At 41.5% G+C, this 12,567-nt stretch overlaps 1 protein-coding gene across 1 annotated transcript in view; it reads right to left on the minus strand.

Moving 5' to 3' along the window:
• Positions 1–12,567, minus strand: part of arvcfb (ARVCF delta catenin family member b) — a gene marked incomplete at its 3' end in the record, with an annotated part of 335,137 nt that overhangs the window by 155,931 nt on the left and 166,639 nt on the right. The gene's annotated exons all lie outside the window — the stretch shown is intronic.

The following is a 12,567-nucleotide window of genomic DNA, read 5'->3' on the forward strand; positions in this document are numbered from 1 at the left end:
AGCGTTGGGGCTGATTTTAAGGATGAGCCGCCACAGAGGAATATAAATAGCCCTCGGTACAAAAGGCTTTTCTGCTGCCTCCCCTTCAAACCTCTTTCTCCCAGTTTGTCTGAACAAGGGAAATGTGCAAACTCCTGTCCCTCTATTCCAGCCCCTTGCACTTTTACTCCCTATCTTGTAGTTAGCAGTGATTTATGGGTCATAGCCTCAAACTTCACCTCCTGATGTTGAAGTGGACTGAATAAAAGATCCTCTGGAACATAAATGGAAGGCTTTGCTAGCGTTTATCCAAAGTACTGGGAAGAAGCACCCTGTAAATGTTTCACACATACACAATAATATATTTATGAATAGATTGCATTGTATAGAGTCCTTTAGAGGTGGGCGTGCTGTTCAAAGGAAACAAGAACTAAACCACTGAGCCAAATGTGTTTGTAAAACCATTCATCCAGCTTTTCTTTTGAACGTAGGGTTCAAGGTATGATCCATTGTGAGACAGGTAGAAATTAAGAAGCAAAAATGTGTTTATCTATTGGACTTTTGGCAAATATTTGCATAATTAAATACTTTGTTTAAAGGTCCCATGTCATGGCCATTTCTACTGATGATAATTCCATTGTTGAGGTCTACTAGAATAAATGTATATTGTGCAATTTTCCAAACTCACATTGGTTTCTCAAACAGCATCTCTGTATAGTATGTGTATTCACTCTCTGTCCTAAACGGCTTGTTGGAGCTCCTGCCCCCCCCCCCCCCTCCCTGTGAGCCCAGTGGCCGCCTGCGAGACAGCGAGACACAGCGAAACCCAGCCCGAAACACACACACACACACCCGCAGCCTGGCTGGGAGTTTGTGTGTGTGCCCAGGCTGAGTTCCGCGGTGTCTCGCTGTCTCGCCGACCCCACACCAGTGAGCCAGCTCACACTGTCCCGCTCCTCGCAGCAGCGAGCCTCGCAACGTCCCGCCGAGTGTGTTTGTGTGAGGAAGCCCGCGGATTGGTCCAAACGTAACGGCTCCGCGGACGTAACGTAACTATACCCGAAATACGTCACTATACCCAAGAAGTAAACAATGGAAAAAGAGAAATCTCCAACGAGGCGTTCTGGGGCAGCATAGACAGGTCTTTTCTGTGTTAGAGTTGTACTCGCTACAGGGTGCACTTGAGGGTTTGTGACTCTGCAGACCGTTTACATGCAGAAAAAGCTTCATAACACACAAGGGGACGGGTAACAACCGGAGAAGCATGACATGGGACCTTTAACTTCTTTGGCGTCTGCAAATTATGTAGAGGGAACAAACAGAGGAAGAATATACTGTTTGACCGAACCACTCATAAAGAAATGAAACCTCGTAATGAGTAGTCAAAACTAGTAAATGTTTATTTAGGTTAAGGTGACGTAAGGTTGGAAACATCATTTTAACGATGTCAGAAAACAGGATTACTTTTGATGCTAAAGATAGTCTGAAATAGTATTATTATTTATGAAATATTAATTAATTATAAGATGTTATTTTAAAGACTAAGCTGTGTTGGTTGTAGCATTACATGTAGACATCTTTGTGTTTCAGATTCGAGTAATGACTGAGAGGAAGTGGTGTGCAAATTGGCAAATTGTGTCACATAAAAATAAAACAACTGAATCAAACCACAGGAACAACAACAGTGTTGCTGAGGGAAATAAAGCAAGGTTGGGATAACATTGGAACATAGATCAACAGACAGTGACGTTGACAAAGCGAGGGTATTGACCCGGAAATGATAATCGTAAAAATCTCTGCTGGATGCACAAAATAACGACATCCAGCCATAAACGTTGTAATAAATTTGATCCCAAGTGTCCATTTTTGTGAAAGGTATCTTTAGGAGGAAAACAGATATATTGCTGTAAAAACTTAGAGGGATGTTTGTAGATTCTGCCCTTTACATTCCTAATATCTGATAGCAAGCAAGAAGAAAAATGAACAACAACAACATTATTAAAATGTAATGTGACTTATCTGGAGGCTGTAATATAAGGGGAAAGTGGTGTGGGAGGGTACGGGAACAGTGTGGTATACAAAGATAAACAAAGGAGGCACTTTCACACCAAGGTAATTAGGGTGTTTATGGGCGGAGAGAATATTTCTGACAGCACAGCGAGGGGAACAAACAGGGGAAGATGGAGGAGGGAAGGGGGTAAACTAAGGCTCATTGTTAGGCAGGTGATTTACGAGAGAACAGGGGCTCCCGGGCCCTGCCAGTGAGAGGATAGATCTTCTGTCACTATAGCACCCTTAGTCCTTTGTTTCCATTGTGCCCAGACAGGGCTAGGGGGGGGGGGGGGGGGGGGGTGCTGTGGGGATGAAAGTGGGGTGGAGGGCGGCTGGAGCGATTGTTGGTAGAGTGTTGTGCCACCGCCTGTACATCTTCACCACAGACAGCAACACAGATCAAAGGCTGCACTGTTCCCTCTCTCTAAAGCTCACCAGCCTTTGAAAACTTCCCACAACATTTGCACAAGAGGATGATGTGCCTGCGATGCGCCCGCTGAATATAACATCTGAACACCAACGGTTCATGATCAATGCATCTATCGAGGTTTAGCCCAATATCACACATTTACATTTGTCTCAGGGGGCTTTACAGATTGTACAGAATATGATAGGGGGGCGTATGGTGCAGTGGGTTGTGCGTTGGTGCTCCTGTGGGGATTGTCCACAGTATTGAGTATTTAAGTCGCTTTGGATAAAAGCGTCTAACAAGTAACATGTAATGTAATATGAATATGACTGCCTCTGTCATAAGACCAGGGGTGGTTCTAGGGGGGGAGGGGGCAGTGACACTGACCAGGGACCCCCGTGTGGCCGTCCTCCAAAAAAAAAAAGGTTATAATATTACGATTTATTGGAACTAAATCAAATCAGAGACCCGGATGTACAGTGGAGATTAAACTGTTCATTACCTTATAAAAGCAAATACTGTATATGTTTTTTAATTAAATTGTCACTTAAAGTTACTAAAACAAATACCTTTACTGTATGTTTATTTTACATAATTACTTTATACTGTCTTTGTCTTTTTAACCTGCTTTTATTGTGCCCCTCATGAAATAACTGGCCCGAGCCCCCCCCCCCCCCAGTAAAATTGGTCTAGAACCGCGACTGCCTAAGACCCACAAGGAAGCACTCCCAAAGAAACCCGACCGCAACAGAGGAGGGATTCCTTCTCCCAGGATGGTCAGACGTGCAATAGTTGTCGTGTGATAAAAGATAATACATTTCCAACATAGCAGTGATACCCACAGTGGAGTTTACCCACAGTTTGCTTTTCAATGCAGCGAGATGGGATCAGTGCACATGGCGGACAGCGGTCATGGGTAGATGGATCAGGCGTCTGCTGTATATAAAATGAGGTCACCTTCTCCTTTAGCTCAAAGCAGATGTGGTTGTCTGAGTGCTGTCTGCCTTTCTCTCCGTACATATAACCGTCCCCATGCGTCACTTGACCTTACAGAGCCTCGGTGATAACGCTCCTTCAGGCTAAAATCAATTACCACAATATCAAATGAAGAAAGGGTACGATCGTAGCATGCGAGTGTTGTCGTGTTGGGGCTGTAAGGATGCAGATTGAAAGGCGTCTCGGTCCGTGTCACTGAATCTCTACTGATAATTTCATCAGGGAAGCTAATGGACTGTCAGACAGCATTGTTCTGATGTTTCTTACAGGAACGCACAGTCTCATTCTCTCCCTTGGCTGAAAGGTGTTCTATTGAAGTGAATAAGGATCTGAATGCAATTTGTAAGGTCTGGGAAAGTAGGCCAGTGCTGCGGTACAAGGACCTCTCCCACACTTCCAATACGAGTGTTAAAGCGCCTTGTTGTGATTTACCCCGTGTTATCATCATACAGGGACAAATTAAATATTATAAAATGCTATTTTTAAGCCACTCATCTAAGCTATTTGTGGCTCGGTGAATTATTTTGTCTCCCCTCCAGTAGGACAAATAAAAAGCAAAGAAAACATTCAACTCTCTGGCGCACTTTGAGCAATGAAAACCACCTGGGATTCTTAAATAGCTTCAACTTGAATCCGAAATTGCTTTCATTGTTGGTTCGATAAGGTTGTTCATAGACATATTGGTGCTAATAATCAATAAACATGATGTCTAGCTAAATCTAGTTCTTGCAGACTTAAATGCACGACCTCCAAATTCATAGATATCAATAAAATTGACAGTTTTGAGTCATTTCACCAGACCAGAGATGCAAGACAATGATGCAATGTGGCAACTAACACTGTTAACTCTATAAAGCTATACCGCACAAGCCTTTAAAAATGGTGTGTCAAAAAGTGTAAAGCTAAGCTAAGTCTCTGCCAGAGCTGTACTTTGGCAATGCTTGAACATAATCTATCTTCTTATATTGGAGCCAAGATGACAGTTATCTGTACTTTCCATCTTTATGGGTCAATAATGGTGTTGTTTGGAAGGTAAAGGGTAATAACAGATACTCAGCTACCTAACGTTGGTTGCATGGGTGGTCTGTTGTATTGTTAGTGTTGTGGTGACAGCAGTAATTCTTTAGTTAGGATAACACAACATATTTTGACTGTTATCCATTGTCAGTTAACATATTCCTACAGTTGAAATTGAAAAAATGTGCGAGTCCTGACTCCATCAGAGATCAAGAGTTAAGATGGCGACACGAGCGAATGCTGCGAAGGCTGATCTCCTAGAAATTAAGGGCGCTTTATCCAGTATTACCAAGGATATAAGTGACTTAAATAAGACCCGAAAGGATGACAGCATAACAATTAAAAAACTGCTGGAAACGATCGGAAGCATGGAGAGGATAATGAAGGAAAAAGACGAGAAGATTGTCACGCTGGAGAGAAGGATCGAGGAGCTTGAACAACACACCCGAAAAGAGGATGTTATCGTGACCGGATTAAAAATCATAAAACCATATTCCCAGGTAGTGAAAGGAGATTCTGCGCCTTCTACAGACAGAGACGGACATGATTCGGTCGAAACACAGGTGCTCGAGGCACTTAACGATCGTGGCGTGTACCTGAAGTCTGAGGAGATTGACAACTGGAAGGTCACCAGTTCAAGTCCCAGCAAGACCAAGTGCTACCGAGGTGTCCCTGAGCAAGGCACCGTTCCCCACACTGCTCCCCGGGCGCCGTTCAAAATGGCAGCACACTGCTCCTAACACTAGGATGGGTCAAATGCAGAGAAACAATTTCCCCACGAGGGATTAATAAAAGTCCATCTTATCTTAGATCTGCCACACACTTGGGAAGCCGTCGGAAAGTGGATTCCAAAGGGTGATCATAAAACTTGTGAGCAGAAAGACAAAAGTTCGTATGATGATAAACGCCAAGAAACTGAAAGGGACCGGAATCTACATTAACGAGCACCTCACGAAAAGGAACGCGGATATCGCAAGAACTGCGAGAGACCTGAGGAAGAGGAACAAAATCGAAGCTACCTGGACCAGGGACTGTAAAATATTCATCAAAACAAACGAAGGAAAAGTATCGATTGTGAAGGACAGTGAGGACTTATCTATATTTTAATGAACTCTGAGGATAAGAATATTACTCCCGCTATTGGTAAAGTATTGACAAATAATGCAATTACATCTATGCGCTATTTTCCCTCACTTCATTCATTAAGCGTGAGTCAAAAGTTCCATCGACCACTCGATAATAATCTGTTATATTCAGTTTTGTATTTTGTCCTGTGTGTTAAAATAAATCCTCTGTATTGTATGATCAGTCATGAACTTACCTCCGTGTATGCACCATGAACTCAAGTCACCCAGTCCCAGTGACCACAGTGACCGGAGTGACCTCTAAGGATTTAAATCTCTTTGATGAAAATCTAATCAGACATAACTGTTTCGACTCCCACATTGACCCAGACTCTAATTTCTTCAGGAATCTTACCAACAACTGCTGCTACTACAGCGAAACACTTTTTAACTTAGAACTCAAAGCTATTAATGGCTTTTCATTAATACACTTTAATGCCCGTAGCCTTAATGCAAATAGTGACAAAATCAAACTATATCTTCAACTCATAAATAGATCTTTTGACATCATTGCAATCTCAGAGACCTGGCAAACGGACTCAAACACTGTTGACAATTTTTTACCCGATTATGTGGCTTTTCATATGAATCGCAAACTCCAAAGAGGTGGAGGGGTTTCACTGTTGGTTAAAAACACACTTTCTGCGAGATTGGTAGAAAGTCTTTCCCTCTGCTGCAACAACCTCCTTGAATCCGTCACCGTAGACATTGAGCTAAAACAGAAAAAGCATATACTCGTCTCATGCATGTATAGAAAGCCTGGAAGTAATCTTGAGGAATTTAATGAACAAGTAGAACAAATGCTCAGACCTCATAGAATTAAAAACCTTTATGTGTGTGGAGATTTCAACGTTAATTTATTAAAATACAACTCGCTCCAACAGGCGAGACACTTCATGGATATGTTTTCTTCTCTCGGGCTTCTCCCTCTAATAACCAAACCAACCAGGTTAACTAGCACTACTGAAACGTTAATTGATAACATTTTCACTAACGTCCTTGAAACGGAACATCATAGTGAGGCCCTCATCACTGATGTCAGTGATCACCTGCCAATATTCACAATCTGCGGAAAAGAATCTGTAGATAACAAAGAACAAAAGACATACATAACTAAGCGGACATTAAATGACAGTTCTCTAAATAAATTAAATATTAACTTGATCTCAAGATGTAAACAAATCCTATAATGAGTTTGTACGGATTTTCATGCAAAACATGAACGAATGTTGTCCATATATTAAAATTAAGATTGGCAACAGGAATAATAATGACTCAAAACCCTGGTTCACTCGTGGACTGAAAAACGCTTGCTGTAAGAAAAATGCACTCTATAGGACATTTTTGAAAAGTAAAAGCACTGAAGATGAAAGCCGTTATTGTTAGGGAAATAATTATCCTAGACTCCTAGATATGACGTACAGGACCAACCCTGACGTCTGTTTATCTCCTTTAAGGACATAGGCTGCTTCATCACAGATCACAGATGGTCTGTTGTTGTAGGTACACTGGGACATTTCCTTCTTTGTTGTTTGTGGACTCCAAGGTATGACATCTTCGAGGCCATGAGGACGCAAGTGACTCAGTGTGCCCAACTGTTTAAGCTATCTTCTCAAATATGTTGATTACTCTCTGTGAAACCAGTTAAATGGGCTAACGAGAGAGAGGCGCTCCAGAATTGACGTGGCAACCCACCCGTGCAGTCAGACCGTGACTGCTGTGACTTGTGATGTGAACTCTCCGGCCGAAACTCCAAATAAATCATCAGTGTTTGATATCGAAGCTCCTGCTCCACCGTGTCTCCTTCCTGAGTCGGTGATTCCCACTGCATTGCTACACAGAAGTTTCCCTTACAGTTATAAATTGTATAAAAACAAATTGACTGCAATCCTTAGAAACTGTGAAAAACGATACTTTCAATTAGAAAATGCCATAGGAGATATGAAAACCACTTGGAAGGTAATAAATAGCATAATTAAGAAGAAAATAACTGACAACAGAAATGAATTCAAGAAATTCCAAACCGCAGGAAAAACCCCAACGGATGTTGCAAATAGCTTTAATGAGTTCTTTACTGAAATTGGCCCCAACCTGGCGAGTAAAATCAGCCTGACTTCATCTAAAGTGGATGATTTTCTGAAAAACTGCAACCAACAGAGCATGTTCCTGAACCCAATTACAGAAAATGAACTGCTTGATATTGTAAATACTCAACACAGTAAACAGTTCAAAGATGATTTAGGACTTAGTATGAATATTGTTAAACAAGTCGCACCAAACATTGTAGCCCCCTAGTAAATAATATATGCAATAAATCGTTCCAACAAGGTATTTTTCCCAATGAAATGAAAATCGCGAAGGTGATTCCGGTTTTCAAATCTGGTGATAAATCTAGTTTTAATAACTATAGACCCATTTCTTTACTACCACAGTTATCAAACATCCTGGAAAAACTCTTTACCAACCGTCTGGAGTCATTCCTCAGCACAGTTAATGCACTATGCCCCAGCCAATATGGATTTCAGAAGAATCACTCTTCAGCAGTAATTGAACTGGTTGAAGAAATTACCAACAACATTGAGAAAAAAATGATTACAGCTGGTATATTCATTGACCTTAAAAAGTCTTTTGATACTGTGAACCATACTGCTACACAAATTAGAACATTATGGCGTAAGGGGTCAAGCCAAAGAATGGGTCAAGAGTTATCTGATAAATAGGCTACAATATGTGGACATAGACGAGGCGAAATCAAACAATCTTCCTATAACATGTGGAGTCCCTCAAGGATCAATCTTAGGTCCAAAACTGTTCCTGATTTATATTAATGACATTATCAACACCTCAGACATGTTAAAATTCATTTTGTTTGCCGATGATACCACCATTCTCTGCTCCCATCATAATCTTGGTGATCTTGTTAAAATTGTTAATGCAGAATTAGAAATACTATGTAATTGGTTTGCAGTTAATAAATTATCACTTAATGTGGCCAAAACAAATGACATGTTATTCAATACAAAGTCAGAGAGTAGAAATGACTGCATTATACGGATTTGCAATACTGAGATAGAGAAAGTTGGTGCATGTACATTTTTAGGACTCATTGTTGATGAAAAACTCAACTGGAAGCACCATATAAATTATGTACAGACTAAACTGTCAAAAACAATAGGTATTTTGTATCATACTAAGAACATTCTCGAGGAAAAAATACTCAGAACTCTTTATAACAGTCTATTTCTCCCTTACCTTTATTACTGCTCTGAAATATGGGGAAACACGTACTCAACAACTGTGGTGTTGGTAAATATGAACACACAACTCCCATATTTAAAAAACTCAATCTATTCAAATGTGTTGATATAGTCAAGCTTAAAACAGTACTGATTATGCACAACATTTACCATAACAAAATGCCTACTAACATTCAAAAGCAGTTCCAAACCACAGTCATGAAATACCCAACCAGGCATCCTAACTGGTTGTGTAGCAAGCCCTGTAGAACAACCGTCCAATCACACAGCTTATCCATAATCAGAGTTAGAACGTGGAATGGACTCCACCCAGACATTTCAAGTATTACAAGGCAAGGCAAGGCAAGTTTATTTATATAGCACTTTTCAACACAAGGCAATTCAAAGTGCTTCAAACTACTAGTCATCAACAATTCAAAACTAAAGTAAAAACAATTCTATTTGCAGATTACTCCAGCTAACAAGTATTTGATATTCCCAGTATTACTTATATGCATTTACTTTTTTCTTGCCCTAAACTTTTTTTTTTTTTTTTTTCAGTTTTCATTAGTTTTCTTTATTTCTTTTTACTCCTTAATTTCTATACGTTTTTGACTAAATAAATGCCATTATTATATTGATGCTAATGATGATGCACGGGAGGGCTACTCCCCATAAGCTATGCTTCAGCCCTCCCGCTTCTACTAAAGAAATGACCCACCATTGAAAGCCAGGATTGCTCTCAAGGAGGAGGGATGTGTGCAATTCAACCACTGCTCTTGAATGGCAGGTTTAGCAAAAATGTGCACGCCAGGGTCAACAGCATGTCTAATTTCAGAAATAAACTTCTTCTCTGGTTTTCCATTAGAGGCAAGGCAAGGCAAGGCAAGGCAAGGCAAGGCAAGGCAAGGCAAGGCAAGGCAAGGCAAGGCAAGGCAAGGCAAGGCAAGGCAAGGCAAGGCAAGGCAAGGCAAGGCAAGGCAAGGCAAGGCAAGGCAAGGCAAGGCAAGGCAAGGCAAGGCAAGGCAAGGCAAGGCAAGGCAAGGCAAGGCAAGGCAAGGCAAGGCAAGGCAAGGCAAGGCAAGGCAAGGCAAGGCAAGGCAAGGCAAGGCAAGGCAAGGCAAGGCAAGGCAAGGCAAGGCAAGGCAAGGCAAGTTTATATAGCACCTTTCAGCACCAGGCAATTCAAGGTGCTTTACAAAAATGAAAGACATTCAGACAAAGGCATTTAAAAACAGTAAAAGATAATAAAAGAAACATTAAAAGAAAAACAAAAAATGAAAGACATTAAGAAAATGGCATTTAAAATCAGTCATTAAAAAGAAAAGCTAATAAAATAAACATCAAAATATAAAAGTTACAGTGCAGTCTAAGATATGAAAAGTTCAATTATTTCGGTTCTTGATTTTTAATTTATTCACAGAACCTCCCTTTGGAAATCCGAACATTTCCGTCCCGATTGTTAATTTAGACTGATTGTTTTCACCATGTTATGCTCGCATGACATCCACAATCAGACCCTCAGGAGGGTGTACTAGCCCCCTACTCTGCTTTGCGTTCCATAACAAAGTATTTAAGTGTTACCTGAACACCCCGTGTTACCTAAGCACTATTTTTCACCCGTCGGTGCTGTGATACTTGTTCCTCAACTCACCCAAAAACTGATCGTAAACCCTGGCTACGATGGATATCCCAAATATCCTACTTTCGAGCAGTCCCTCTCATAAATGTCATGGAGTTTCAGACGGTTTTCACCATGTTATGCTCGCATGACATCCACAATCAGACCCTCAGGAGGGTGTACTAGCCCCCTACTCTGCTTTGCGTTCCATAACAAAGTCTTTAAGTGTTACCTGAACACCCCGTGTTACCTAAGCACTATTTTTCACCCGTCGGTGCTGTCATACTTGTTCCTCAGTACAACTCACCTAAAAACTGATCGTAAACCCTGGCTACGATGGATATCCCAAATATCCTACAGGATAACTAAACTGGTGTACCGACCAACCATCGAACGTTGCAATCTTTAGAGCTGAGCAGCCAAAGTGTTCGCTATTATGCAACATTGTAATATTCACGTGACCATTAACAAGACGATTTGTCACCAAACGAAATAGCTAGAAGGACTACGCATTTTCTTGACGAGGAAATGACTGCCATATTTCCACATAAAACTGTCAATCCATCACCGTATGATTAGTTTTAAGCCATTTGGCTGCAGTCCAGGGCCATGCCTCACCTCCACCCAGAGTGCACTGGACTGAAGAGCAGGCCGTGTTAAACTCAACAAACTGAGGGTGGAGGCTTCAAGTAAAAAGGCGAAGTGTTGAGAGTTTCCACTGTTTGAAGTGACAAAGTGTTGTGTGAATGTGTTAAGTAATATACACTTATCTCTGTGAACTAAAGGAACCTTTCGCTGCCTGTGTTGAATGTGTTTTAGTTGTTCTTTGGACCCGATCTGTTCCGAAATGAACATGACGAAATGTGCCATTTAAATGAGTGGCTTATCACTCGCATTAGGTGTCTATTTGGAGCCACTTTTCCTTTTCTGACCCCAACTTTAGTTAATGTCAGGCCTCATTAAGGCTAACCCTGGGTTTGTGAATCCGAACTCTCAGTTAATGATAGTTTTGCAACCTGGGGAGTGCGTGTGAGGAACTAAGTGAAGAAGAGACAGAAAAAAAAAGAGAACAACCTGATGTAATCCTCATCGCTCACACCCCCTCATTATAAAAAATGAAAATGGAGATGGTCCCATGGTGCAACACACACACACACACACACACACACACACACACACACACACACACACACACACACACACACACACACACACACACACACACACACACACACACACACACATACCATGTATACATCACTTCAGGGGACATTACATTGACTTAAATGCATTTCCTGGAGACTTATCCTAACCTTAACCATAACCAACACATGCCTAACCCTAACCCTAACCCTTACCCTTAACCTAACCCTAACCAAGTCTTCACCCTAAAATTAACGATTCCCCTTATGGGGACCTCCAATTTGTCCCCATAAGGGAGGCGAGTCCCCACACATGACTGTGTAGACAGATTTATAGTGTAGACAAGTATAGTAATGCTAGGCCACACATACCACCCCCCACACACACACACACACACACACACACACACACACACACACACACACACACACACACACACAACCCTCTCTCGACTGACCACACACGCTGCCAAGCTTCTTGCCCCTGAGCAGACACTGACCCCACCCCCCACCATCCGTACATCCAATTTGCTTTGGCATTTATAGGTGTTGATGATAAGGCTTTAGTCAAATGCCTGGTGACCGAATGACAGCACTATTGGGTATGGTTGTAGTACGTTATGCCCAATTGACTCTCAATTGCTCAGACAACCAGGGTAGAGGTTATCTGTGAGTCTGATTTGTGAGTGAGTGCATAAGAGGGAGTTAATTCACCGCCTGTGATGTCAAGCACTGTGTAGTAAATCATGGACCCGTTTATGAGGAGGGGAGGGTATCTCACTCTTACCACACACACAAATATATAAAAGCATCCCTGTGGTGGGTGACCATTTTTCTTCACCCTGCTATGATGCTATAATTCCAAATCCTCTTCATTATCTCGTGTTGAGGCCAAATTGGCAGCAAGCCCTTTTAAAATGAACACTGACACGACGGTTAACAAAATGTGACTGCAGACAAATGCAGGCGAAGCAGTTTCATCTCTATACGT

This window comes from Gymnodraco acuticeps, unplaced genomic scaffold, assembly GCF_902827175.1.
Source record: "Gymnodraco acuticeps unplaced genomic scaffold, fGymAcu1.1, whole genome shotgun sequence".
Taxonomy (NCBI): Eukaryota; Metazoa; Chordata; class Actinopteri; order Perciformes; family Bathydraconidae; genus Gymnodraco; species Gymnodraco acuticeps.